Raw genomic sequence first — 11,649 nt, forward strand, 5'->3', positions numbered from 1 at the left:
AGTGAGGACGGTAAGTTATAAGAAGAGGATCTGTCCCCTGTCAAAACATGACAGAGGTATCTCCTATGCACTTAGAGATGCATTTATGCTCTATAAACCTGTGGCCACAGTCATTGGTTGAATAGGAAAAAGAGGTTCCTATGTCGAGTAATTTTGGTGTAGCGCGATCTCAAGTATTAAGCATAGATGCCTAGTTCAGGAGGAGAGCTGACACCTAATTCCATACCATACACTAAGGCCGAGAGATGGTAGACGGAAGGACCGTACCCGTATGGACTCGAGAGCCTAAAAGTTCACATGAATATTCGCCTAGTCTCTAGTGCAATTGACAGTTCCTAGATGGCCACCCATCGTGATGGGCTTTCTTGACCAATGGTTGATCGAGAATTATTAATTAAATTGAACTTAATTAATAATAGTGTTTGGCACTAGCCTAAGTCTAGTTGAAGGGTGAACCTAAAGAGTAAATCATCAAGAAGGGACGAGGAATTAATTGGGAATTAGTTCTATAAGTAATTGGATTACTTAAAAATGAGAGGGATCCACTAGATGGAGGAGCCCCAAGAATAAATTAATAAGATAAATTTATGTTGGACTTGCCCTTATTATTTAATAAGTTGGACTTATTAAGTAATAAAAGCTCATTGGGCTCATATATTTAATTCAATTAAATATATGATGGGCTTAATTAGGTGTGCTTTAATTAAATTAGATTTAATTAAAATTATTGGGCCTTGTATTTTATTTATTAAAATCAGCCCAAGCACCCTTTAGTTAAGTTATTGGAAAATGTTAGGAAAGGAAATCGTTGACTAACAATTTCACTTTTGGAAAAGTGCCATTTTAGTCATCCTTTATTTGAAATAAAAGATTTTATTACCTTATGGATGATAGAATGAACCAAGACACATTCTAATACATCCATAAAAGGTATATATATGTGTTGAGGGCAAAATTACGAAAAGACCGATATGCCCTTAGTAAGGGGTAAAAGTGACATCTTGCGCCACAAAGGTCAAACTTAATTCTACACAAGGCAAAAGGAGAAATCCAGTGGCGTGATTAATAGGCTGGATCGCGGATCTTGGGCCGTAAGCGCGATCCAGGCGCGTGATCTGCGGTAAACTGCCTGATTGAAGGCCCACAAGGCCTATGATCTTGACACGTGGCAACCTCATATAGAAAGTTCAGACTATATAAATACATGGAAATCAAACCGATTAGGTAATTGATATTTTCATAACCAATCTAGCTTCTCTTTATTACATATTTTCGATCCGAAATCTAACTTGAGCGTCGGAGTATCTTCGTCGGGGCCCGACTCGACTAGCTTGACGTGTTTTCTGATCCACAGGAGTTCCTTAAGATCGGGACAAAGAAGTGGATGTGTCGCGTATTCATATCACCTATTTCGATCCTGATCAATATGTATATTAGTTATTTGGAATGACTAATGAATACATAACAAACAACAAAAAAAAAAATTCCTCTCCCTAATTCTCCAATTCGGCCGTCCCCTCTCAAACTCACTACTTGGTGTGTTCTTTATCCCTAATTTTCTTCTAGCAAAGAGGATTGAGAGATCCCAAAATTCTGGTGTGGTGTGGATGCAACTTTAGAGGGCTTCTACATTAAAGCCTTGCGTGATTTATGATTTATGATTAAATTAAGGAGGTTCGATATTCTTGAGTTATAATTTATGTACCTCTCATTTTTTATTCAATCATTAGCCCCATTTAATTTTATTAGTGTTAATATTAACTACATCGAACGCCTGAGAACTACAAGAGTACACCCCTTAAAATTATGGTTTTATTGTGTTTCATTTTAATTTATATAATTTTATACTACCGCTTCTGCTTGTGTGTTCCCATGCCGATCCATTCGCTTTTTGCGTTGCTTTCAACGAATAGGTCATCCACGGAGCAAAAATATTGTGCCTCCTCAGAGGAGGGCTTATTTGAGAAAATGGCCCTTCTTGGAGCAAGATTTAGGAACCTCGTCGGAGAAATAATAAGGTGTCCGTTGAAAGCAGGGCTTAGATGCCTCCACAAAAGAGGGCTTAGGTGCCTGCATGGGCAGAGCTTAGAAGTCCCCAAAAAAGGACTTAAGTACCTGCCCAAAGAAGGGTCTCTGTACTTGTGTGGAAGACTGATTTTTTATGAGAAAAATGCCTTCCACATGAAATCCCTACAAAAAAGCATGTATTAACGCCCCGAAGATGGTAAAATAGACCTCCAAAATTATTAAATCAAAATATGAAAGATAATCCCAAAAGAGAACTTGTATGTGAAAATTATTCCGTAAGGGGGGGGCGGGGGATAGGGTTTACATTTTCTGAGGGGATGCCCCAATAACTCTTGTAATCTTTGAGCGGGGATCATGTCGTGGTAGAGCGACGGTGGTGGGGTCGGAAGAGGGGGTGGTCTATGGGGCTACAATAGAAACGGGTGAGAAGGAGCACGTGGGATCATGGTAAGGGGGTGAGGATGGGTCGGGGAAGGCTGTGTTGGGGTATTTGCAACTTTCTTCTCAACGGCTCGGGTGGGTGCTCCCAATATCCAGACTCTACTAAAATTCTTTCCACACAAAATCAGGCCAATCCTCTTCTTGAGACTACTGCACAGCTTGAGCCCTTTTTCTCACATCATCAGCCCATCTGGATACAGACTGAGCCCACTTCTCCTAAAGAACCAAAGTCGTCAATCTCGCCTTATCCACCGAATCAACCCACTGTTCAGCCCATTTCTTCAAACCCATCTTGTTCCATTAAGCTGACAAACCCACTCTTTGAACATCATAATATTAAACTCCGTTATCTTCCACACTCGTTGATTTAATTGCATTTAATGAGATTCAATATAATTATAAAATATTTACAAAAATTTAATATTTTTTTTCAAATAAAAAATAATCACGCAATCCCTTGATGGTGAAATGACAATGATTATTTTATTCTTGTTGATTTCTATTTAAAGAAAAGTTTTAAAAAAAAATATTAAAAAGATTTAAAAGTGAGTAAAGAAAATAATTCATAGGGCTTATTATTTAAATAAAAGTCCTTTAAAAATTCTAATATATATAATTGTAATTTATAATCGAAAAGGTCATTTTGATAAGTTCATCATAAAAACTGGAAGATTATCATTAGACGAACATTAAAATGAGAGGGTATTTATAGTTTTTCAAACAATAAAAAGTATTTATAATTATGTCAAATTTCAAGAGATGTGGATATAATTTAAAACAAGTCGTAATATTATAGTGTTAGGAATAATTCAAAAAAATATACTAAAACATTAAAAATGTAGTTCTATCAATTTACATTAATCAATATTTACAATTAAAATATATTAATATTCATAAACGGGGAGGTTCGAACCATATCCTATCAGCACAAGTTTTAATTACGACAACTAAATTAAATCTCGCTGCCTTTTAATACTTTATCTATACTAATCTATATCTATCTATACTATATAAAAAGAATCCCATTTTTACTCACTTACACCAATACTAACTTTTTAAATTACCAAAAATATCCTTATATATTTTCAACCACCTTTATTCAAATTCTTCTTTTAATCTATATATCTATACTAATATAAAGTTTTTACTCACAAACATCAGTTTGTAAAACAACGATAGCAAATTTTTTTGGGGGTCAATAATATTGCTAAATAATTTATTATTTTCTTAAAAAAATATGATGTGCTGGTTTATATATTTTATTATTATTTATAATATATTTTAAAGTATAAATAATTACTTATTATATACAAGTAGGGACGGCTTGCCTCAACAACTGGTATAAAAAGAAAAGATTTCCCATATTCACAAATGATGGTAAATGAAACAATTTACTATATTTATGAAGCCAAAAATACCCTTCAAGTAATAAATAACTAACTTATTTAACTTTTAAATTTTACAAAAATTAATAATTAATTTTATTTTTTTAAAATATAATATATTAATTTTTTATATTTCACTTTTATTTATAATAATTATTTAAAATTATAAAAATTATTCATTATATACATATAAAAATCACGCGCCACAACAATTAATATTAAAAAAAAAAAAAAAAAGGAATCAAGTTGACTACAGACACCACATTGAAGCCCACGACCTGATAGATACGTCTCCAAAATGACACGTGATGATATGATTGGAAGTATTCAGCGGCATCACAGAAAATGTATTTCAACTTTGAAAAATTATATAAGTCTGTGCTGAGGCGTAGAGACACGCAGCCAGACTGCAACACCACGCAAACCAGAAAGAGGTGTGAACACAGCGACCGCATCTCTAGTGTTATCAACACTCATTGGACCGCATAAAACTCAATTACCACCCTACTTTCAAATATGTTTTTGTGCGTAAATCTAGTTTAATTGGTAAAATTGAGACTTCATAATTATTTTCTTAGAAAGTGTTTGGCTGGCGTGAAAAATTGAGGAATAAGAGAACTGAAAAAAAAAATTGAATGTATAAGAGATAATCTTGTGTTTGGTTATGAGGAATAAATGAAGGTGAAGTAAAACTCGATGTATATAAAATTCCTTCGGAATCCAATTTTATTTCCCTCCAAGTGGAACTATAAGGTCAAAAGAACAAAAATGTATAGTTCTTTTTATTTTTATTTACTCTATTACTCATATATATATAATTTCTCTCTAATTCTCTTCTAGTTCTTGCTGATAATACCGTACATAATTTTCAAAAAAAAAATAAAATCGCTAAAAAACTACTGCATCAAAGTCAACAATTGGGTAAATAATTTTGTTAGTAATTTTTATTTATTTAAACTAAATAGTTTAGAATAAATGAAAAATACTCATTTCGATGAATATTTTTATTAATAAACGATATACTTATTCTTATTTGATAAATATTTTTATTAATAAGATATTTAAATTTTTGATATACTAAAATTATATTATAATAATAATTTATTTATTTTCTGATAGAAAGTGAAGAGAAGTGTAATTTAGTAAAATTATAAAAGTTAGTCTTTTCTTTTTAATCGATTTTTCTCGTACCAAACAAGCGAAAGTATTTGATATTTACTCCCCTTCCAATCATACTAAACAACTTCAAGGAAAACTATTATTCTCCCCCTTTCACTTCCCCTCCCCCTTCTACTTCCTTATTGCCTCACTTGAACCACACGAACGCTTAGACAATGGATTAGCCGTTCCCTTCCCCCAATATGGTATGAGTTATTTCCATCGTGTAATGAACGAATTTTTTTTCTTGTATTAATTTAATATTTAGTTTTAATTGTTACAAATTTGAGTATTTTTTATATCTATTATTTAGAAATAATTATATATGCATGGTAAGAAAAAATAACATTACTTTGATATTTATTTATTTTATTAATTAAAAAAATTCTTTCACTAAATATTGAATAAATAATGGTAGACGCACAAATGCATTAATCCATTTGATTGTTTGAATTATTTCTTTACTTTGGAAGAAAAATACTATCTGTCTATGTAACGAGTCAATAAATTATTTATTATGTAAATAAATAATTTATATATATGTAATTTTGAAAATTACTATTGCTATATAATTGAAGTAAACATATTCACTAAAATATACATAAATAATTTTTAAAAACAATTAAATATCAAATTTATCATAAAAATAATTTTATTTCATTACTAACCATTATTTTCTAGTTATCAATTATGTAAAGAACTAAGGAACAATAATTCTATTACCTTTTAGTTTATTGTGTATAATAATTATGCGAATGTTATTTAAATTCAATTGATTTTCCTTCGATATTCTATTTCTTATTTGTTTCATTTCCACTTAGAGGGTGTTTGGCTAAGCTTATAAGCTCTTCAAAAGACTTAAATACAATTATTGTCCCGTATCTATAGTGGAAAAACAAGGATTGTATAAACAGGGTGGCAATTTATGCCCTGTATCTATCAGATTGTGTGCGATTTATGTCCTCTGACCAGATTATGACCATTTTGCCCTTTTGGTGTTCAAGGTTTTTATAGTCCATTTTCATGCTCTTAGTTTGACCCACATGATTTTGAAATAAATTAAGCCCACACAAATTCGTACCTTTTTTTTCGAACATTCCAAGTTCTCGATTTTACAGACCTCCTCCAACCATACTACTGCAACAAATGGTTCGCAGGCACATGACTCCTTCAGCAACAAACAACACGGTCCCATTTCATTTCCTACCTTAGGGTGAAAAAGGCACTCTAATATAGGAACTTAATAGAATTTTGGACAAACGGGTTGAACTGAAGCTTTAATTTTAGTGGAAAAATATATGAAATATTACATAGATATTATATCCTCCATTGGAAGAGACAACTGTCTCTCATATGATAGAGGATTTAACTCGTTGGGAAAGCCCCCACAAACTAAGAAATTTAAAAATATAAAGACTCAGAAATCGAAATATTATGATTTGAAGAGTTGGAGAAGTTTTCTAATGTCCTCCATCTGCTTCATTGCTTCCTTATTTATAAGCGTCCGGGGACTTCAAATCCGGACTCCAAACTTCTTTTTTGATGACACCACTGGGTTCATCATCATCTTGTCTCTTTTGGACTACGTCATTGCGTTCATCATTACCACGTCCTTTTCAACTATTGGTCATAATGGCTTGTCGGCCATGTGATTGCTAGTTGGTTTTCCTACTTTGCTAACAGTTGGTCTTTGTTGTTTTTTTACCGACATTCTTATTCTTACTTTTTTACATAATAGAATTTTTACTTCTTTTTATAAAAATTCTTTTGTTTCTCTTGTCCTGATTTGGTTCGGATTACTTTTGTGTGACCCGAATTTTTGTTTCGAACAGGGACATGTCTTGTTTATCACAGCAAGGATATATATGTTTAGTCGTTGCCCAACATGCAGTATGTTGCATGTTTTCATCCTTGTAGCTTCGATCGCTGGTAGCTTATTTCCCATATTAACATCCTCTTCTTCTCAAATAAGCTTTCTGCGAACTCAGTATTTTTTATCGTCATGGAATTTAACAGGAACGATCCATTCACTTTGTTTGAGAAAATTTTGAATGGATACTTGACTTTCTCCGTCTTAGTGAGACAGACCCATAATCCCAAGCTCTTCTGGTAGATATATCATTTTCACTAATAGCTAATACGAGGGCAACTTCTCCTGAGGCAGCTTTGATTTTATTGAAAGCCACCATGTTTGGCCTCTGCAACTTCATAAAATGAAATGCTAGATGAGACCCTCTTCCTACAGTCTTTGGAGCAACTTATACAAATTTTATCTCCAAAATATCGCCTCTCTTTAGGTGGGGTTTATTTTGCCATGAATCAAAGACCACCCACTATTCCACTCTGAAAGTTTTGAAATTTTTGAAAAATTTGGTGACATAGTATGAATTGAAACGAGAGCTCCAAAGTCATACCATTCTCTGACATCCATTGCTTTAGACCCCTCTAACATCCAGACCCTATTTATTTTTTGAATGTTTCGATGATTGTCTTGCCTGAATTTAATCCTTTGAGGAAAATTAATTTTTCTCACATGCGTTGTTAGTTCTGTCAAGCATAAGAATATATTAGTTTGTTAGTATTACCTTAGAAGTGTCTGTTATCGGCATAAGGCTAATCTCTCCCTCCTTAAGCCCAAAGGTGCTAGGTTGACTTGAATTTTCAGGAGTTTCCACTTCCTGTGACTCAATTGTTGCCGTTTCACCAGAGTCTAGTGATGGCCTTGTGCAATCGGTACTTGAATTCGATGCTACAGGTCTAGAGCCCTGTACCCTAAAGGTATGTCTACGGTCATGCTCCCTGAACTAGTGAATCATCCCTTAAGGTGATGCCTTCTCGTAAATCGTTCCATAGCGAGGTGGATGCTAATAAGGAACTCCTTATGGCGACCTGGACTGTATCTATTTCAGCTTGTTGCATCTTTTCGGCAACTTGGGCATTCACGGCTAGCTGCCCGAACTTCTTGTCAAGCTCCTCGAGGCTTTTCCGGAGGTGCCTGAGTCTCAGCATGATGGAGTTTGCTTCAAATGCCTTAGGAAATGTGCAAGAATATTTTCATGAGATTTTATAATGATAATATTATAACAATGATATTGGCGTTCAACTTGCCATCTGATAATACAAGCTTTCTTTATCTTTGATTCTAATTTATTTTTTAAGAAAGCCTTAACATTACTATTGTTAACCTTTAAAGTAAATTCTTTAGCAAGAAAGAATAAAGACCATTTCTTAAAAGCCTTCCAAACCATAAAGAATTTCTTCTAGTTGATGTGCCAAACTTGGACTCGTTGTTCTGATAACAACCCTGCTGTATATCTGCAATGCTCTTCCTCTGTAGTTGTCTTTTTCATGAGAACTACTGCCTATCTATAGTCATTGGCGTCTGCGTAGACTACCAATTCGTCCTTGTCCTATGGTATAGCAAGTTTTGGCAAGTTACTACAAACCTGTTTCAGCTCACAGACCCTTTTTTTGTGTGAATTTCTTCGAATATACAAATTTATTGCATTCGGCGTATATGTATCAATGTCAAATAATTTTTTTTAATTTAATTCAATTATATTATTCCACTACGATGATACGTTTTCGCAACATTACATCATCGAAAATGGCAATTTATTTTTAAAAACAATATCAACAAAAATAATTAATTATTTTGGAGTTCTCTTTGTAACGGTAATGAACAAAACGACATCGTATCCACAATTTATAACGACTTTTGTAACTACTTTTTAAACGGCTATATTTTTGTAATTATTTTTGTAATGGCTTTTCAAATATTATAACTCTCTTTGTAGCGACATGGTCATTCCAAAAATTATATATCTAAGCCACACTTGACTGATTTTTCCCCTTCTCTTCCCTCTCACTTGCTCTTCTCTCCTTTTCCCTCTCGTTTAGGCTACCCCCACGTCTGCCCCACCCATGCCCCACCACCACCATCAGCCACTCATTCTCTCTCCTTCCTCTCTCTCTCTGCCCCCCTCCTCCTCATCCTCTCTCCACCTCCGCCTCTGCTTCTCTCCTCTCTTCGCCTCTGCCACATTTCGGAGGTGCCATTTTATTTTCTAATTTTTATATTATTTTTTTTATTTTTAAATTTTCTGAAATGTGAATATATGGCTTATGTTTAATTGTGTATTTTGTTAAATTGTATTTTTCATTGTTTTAAAATTATGTTTAATTATGTTGTTAATTTTCTGAAATGTATTGATTATGTTTATTTTTTATTTTAAATTATAGTTGAGGTTTGAAATTATGATGATGATGCTTGGAAATTTCTGATATTGATGCTTGAAAATTATGATGATGATGCTTGGAAATTTCTGAATTTTTTTTGAGAATTTCTATAATTCTGAAAAAAATTCAAAATTTTTTCACAATTTCTGAATTTTTTTTTCTGTTTTTTCAAATAAATTTCAGAAATTTTTCATAATTTTTGATTTTTTTTAATTTCTGTAATTTTAAAAAAATTCAGAAATTTTCCATAATTTCTGAATTTATTTTAATTTTTTGTATATTGTTGTAAATTTTTGAATTTTCTACACTTTTCTGTAAATTTCTGCAATTTTCTGCAATTTTTTGAAATTTATATGTAATTATATTAAATATATATGTATTTTTCTAAATTTAGAAACAAAATGAAAATATAGCGTAATAGTAGGTTTATAAAAAAAGACCTTAAGAGGAATTTTAATAAAATTATTAGAAAATTATGGACTATAATGCAATTTTTAGGAAAATTATGCACCTACATGAAATTGTTAGAAAATTAGAGAACCTTAATGTAATTTAGGAAAATAGGAATTTCCTAAAACTATTAGAAATTTATGGATTACAATTCAATTTCTAGGAGAATTATGTATTAGATGAAAAAATTGGACCTTAATGTAATTTCTGATGAAATTTGGACTTTAATGTAATTTCAGATGAAATTTGGACCTTAATGCAATTAGTAGAAAATATTTGGACCTTTATCTAATTGAATGCAATTTTTAGGAAATTAATCAATGGACCTTATATAATTAATGCCAATTTTAGGAAAATAATGGAATTTAATGATATTTTTATAAATATTTTAAGAAAAAAATTAGGGCCTTAATACAATTTTTAGGATAAATTTTGAAGTTTAATGCAAATAATAGGAATTTAAAAAAAATATAATTTTATCAATCATAAGATACAATTATGTGTTTTTAATGTTAATAATTTTTTTAATGATAAATAATGACGATTGGTGCTCTATCACACCTGGAACGAGGTAGTGGCTGTGGTCGTGATCCTAGATGAGCCAGCGAATGCACCTCTAGCCGCCCTATCCTCGGAGGGAGTCTCCTAGCCCTCGCTGATACCTACAGACTCTCCCGCAGTGGGGTCAAATGCTGTGGCGGAGACCAGTAGTACACAGGCCCCGGTGAGGCCGTGGGATGCACCACCACCACAACCACCAGCGCCACTACTTCCCCCAATGGCCCAGAGGCGTTTTATTAGCCTCCGAAATTTAGTTAATTGATTTAATTTTTTTTAATTTCATTTGATTTTAATATTTCATTATTATTTTCAAGTCTGACTACAATTTTCATATGGCCATCAATAATGTGGCCAAAGGGCATTATCCGCATCCCTAGGCCAACATATCCTAGATCCCATAGGAGTATCAACTATTCTGGTTCTAAAAATTGAAGGTAATAATAATATTATTTAATTTTAAGTAATGTTTATATTTTTAAAATTAATATTTATGTAATTTTTTTTTATCAAATTTTCAGATGTCATACTAGTGGGACTGCGACGACGAGTCGATGGTCAAACTCATCAAGTCGTATGCGGGGAAGTTCCTGCAGAAGCGGTTTGCTGACGCACAGAACCAGTGGCCCGACCACTATTGCTGGCCGAGGAGATCTAGCGTCAGTTCCTAATAGTCGATCAAGGATAAGATCAATCGGACCGCCAACCAGGAAGCAGCTGCGATCGTCTACCGCGGGGAGTCGTCATCCATTGGGGTACACAAGCAGAAGATGGTAAGTAGTTTAGCACATATTAGTAATTTCATTGATTTTTTTTATATTTCTAATCGTTTTTTAAGGTGAGTTTTCAACAGGAGACACAACTCAGACGCCCCGTCACTCAGATGGAGGTGTTCGAGAAGGTTTACAAAAAAAAAGTACGACGACCAGTAGAGCGACCCGAGAGCGAAGGAGGTTGCTTTAAGCAATTAAAAGAAAATACATAATTTATTTTTTTAATTTTATATTAGTTTTTTTAATCTAATTATTTAATATATTCACAGGAGATGTTCTTGAGGATGATGGAGGAACGCCAGAGACAGCAAAGCAGCGATGAAGAGCTTCCATTGTCCTCTCAAGGCTCCGTGGCCCCGGACGAGCAGCTGATCGTCGGAAGAGGGACCGAGTATTCGATCTCAGCTCTGAGGCCGACCACTCGATTGTTGGATCATCGCAGGCGACCCGTTCGACTACTCCCTCGCCCTCACCACCACAGCTGCAGCGCCCCGACATAGATGATTGGGTGTTGGCACTCGAGCGCTACATCAGAAGCATCGATCCCAACTGACCCGATTATCTGGCGCTCGAGCGTCCAACAAATCCCCCAGCACCTAACGGTGAACACGCGACTA

The 11,649-nt window shown here is 33.6% G+C and overlaps 1 long non-coding RNA gene across 1 annotated transcript; it reads left to right on the forward strand.

Annotated features, from left to right (window-relative positions):
- On the forward strand, nt 10,303-11,649 carry LOC105163947. Its single transcript, XR_847969.2, has 4 exons — nt 10,303-10,696; nt 10,781-11,032; nt 11,113-11,212; nt 11,302-11,649. It is a non-coding gene; the product is annotated as an uncharacterized LOC105163947 (long non-coding RNA).

This window comes from Sesamum indicum, linkage group LG6 (assembly GCF_000512975.1).
Source record: "Sesamum indicum cultivar Zhongzhi No. 13 linkage group LG6, S_indicum_v1.0, whole genome shotgun sequence".
Taxonomy (NCBI): Eukaryota; Viridiplantae; Streptophyta; class Magnoliopsida; order Lamiales; family Pedaliaceae; genus Sesamum; species Sesamum indicum.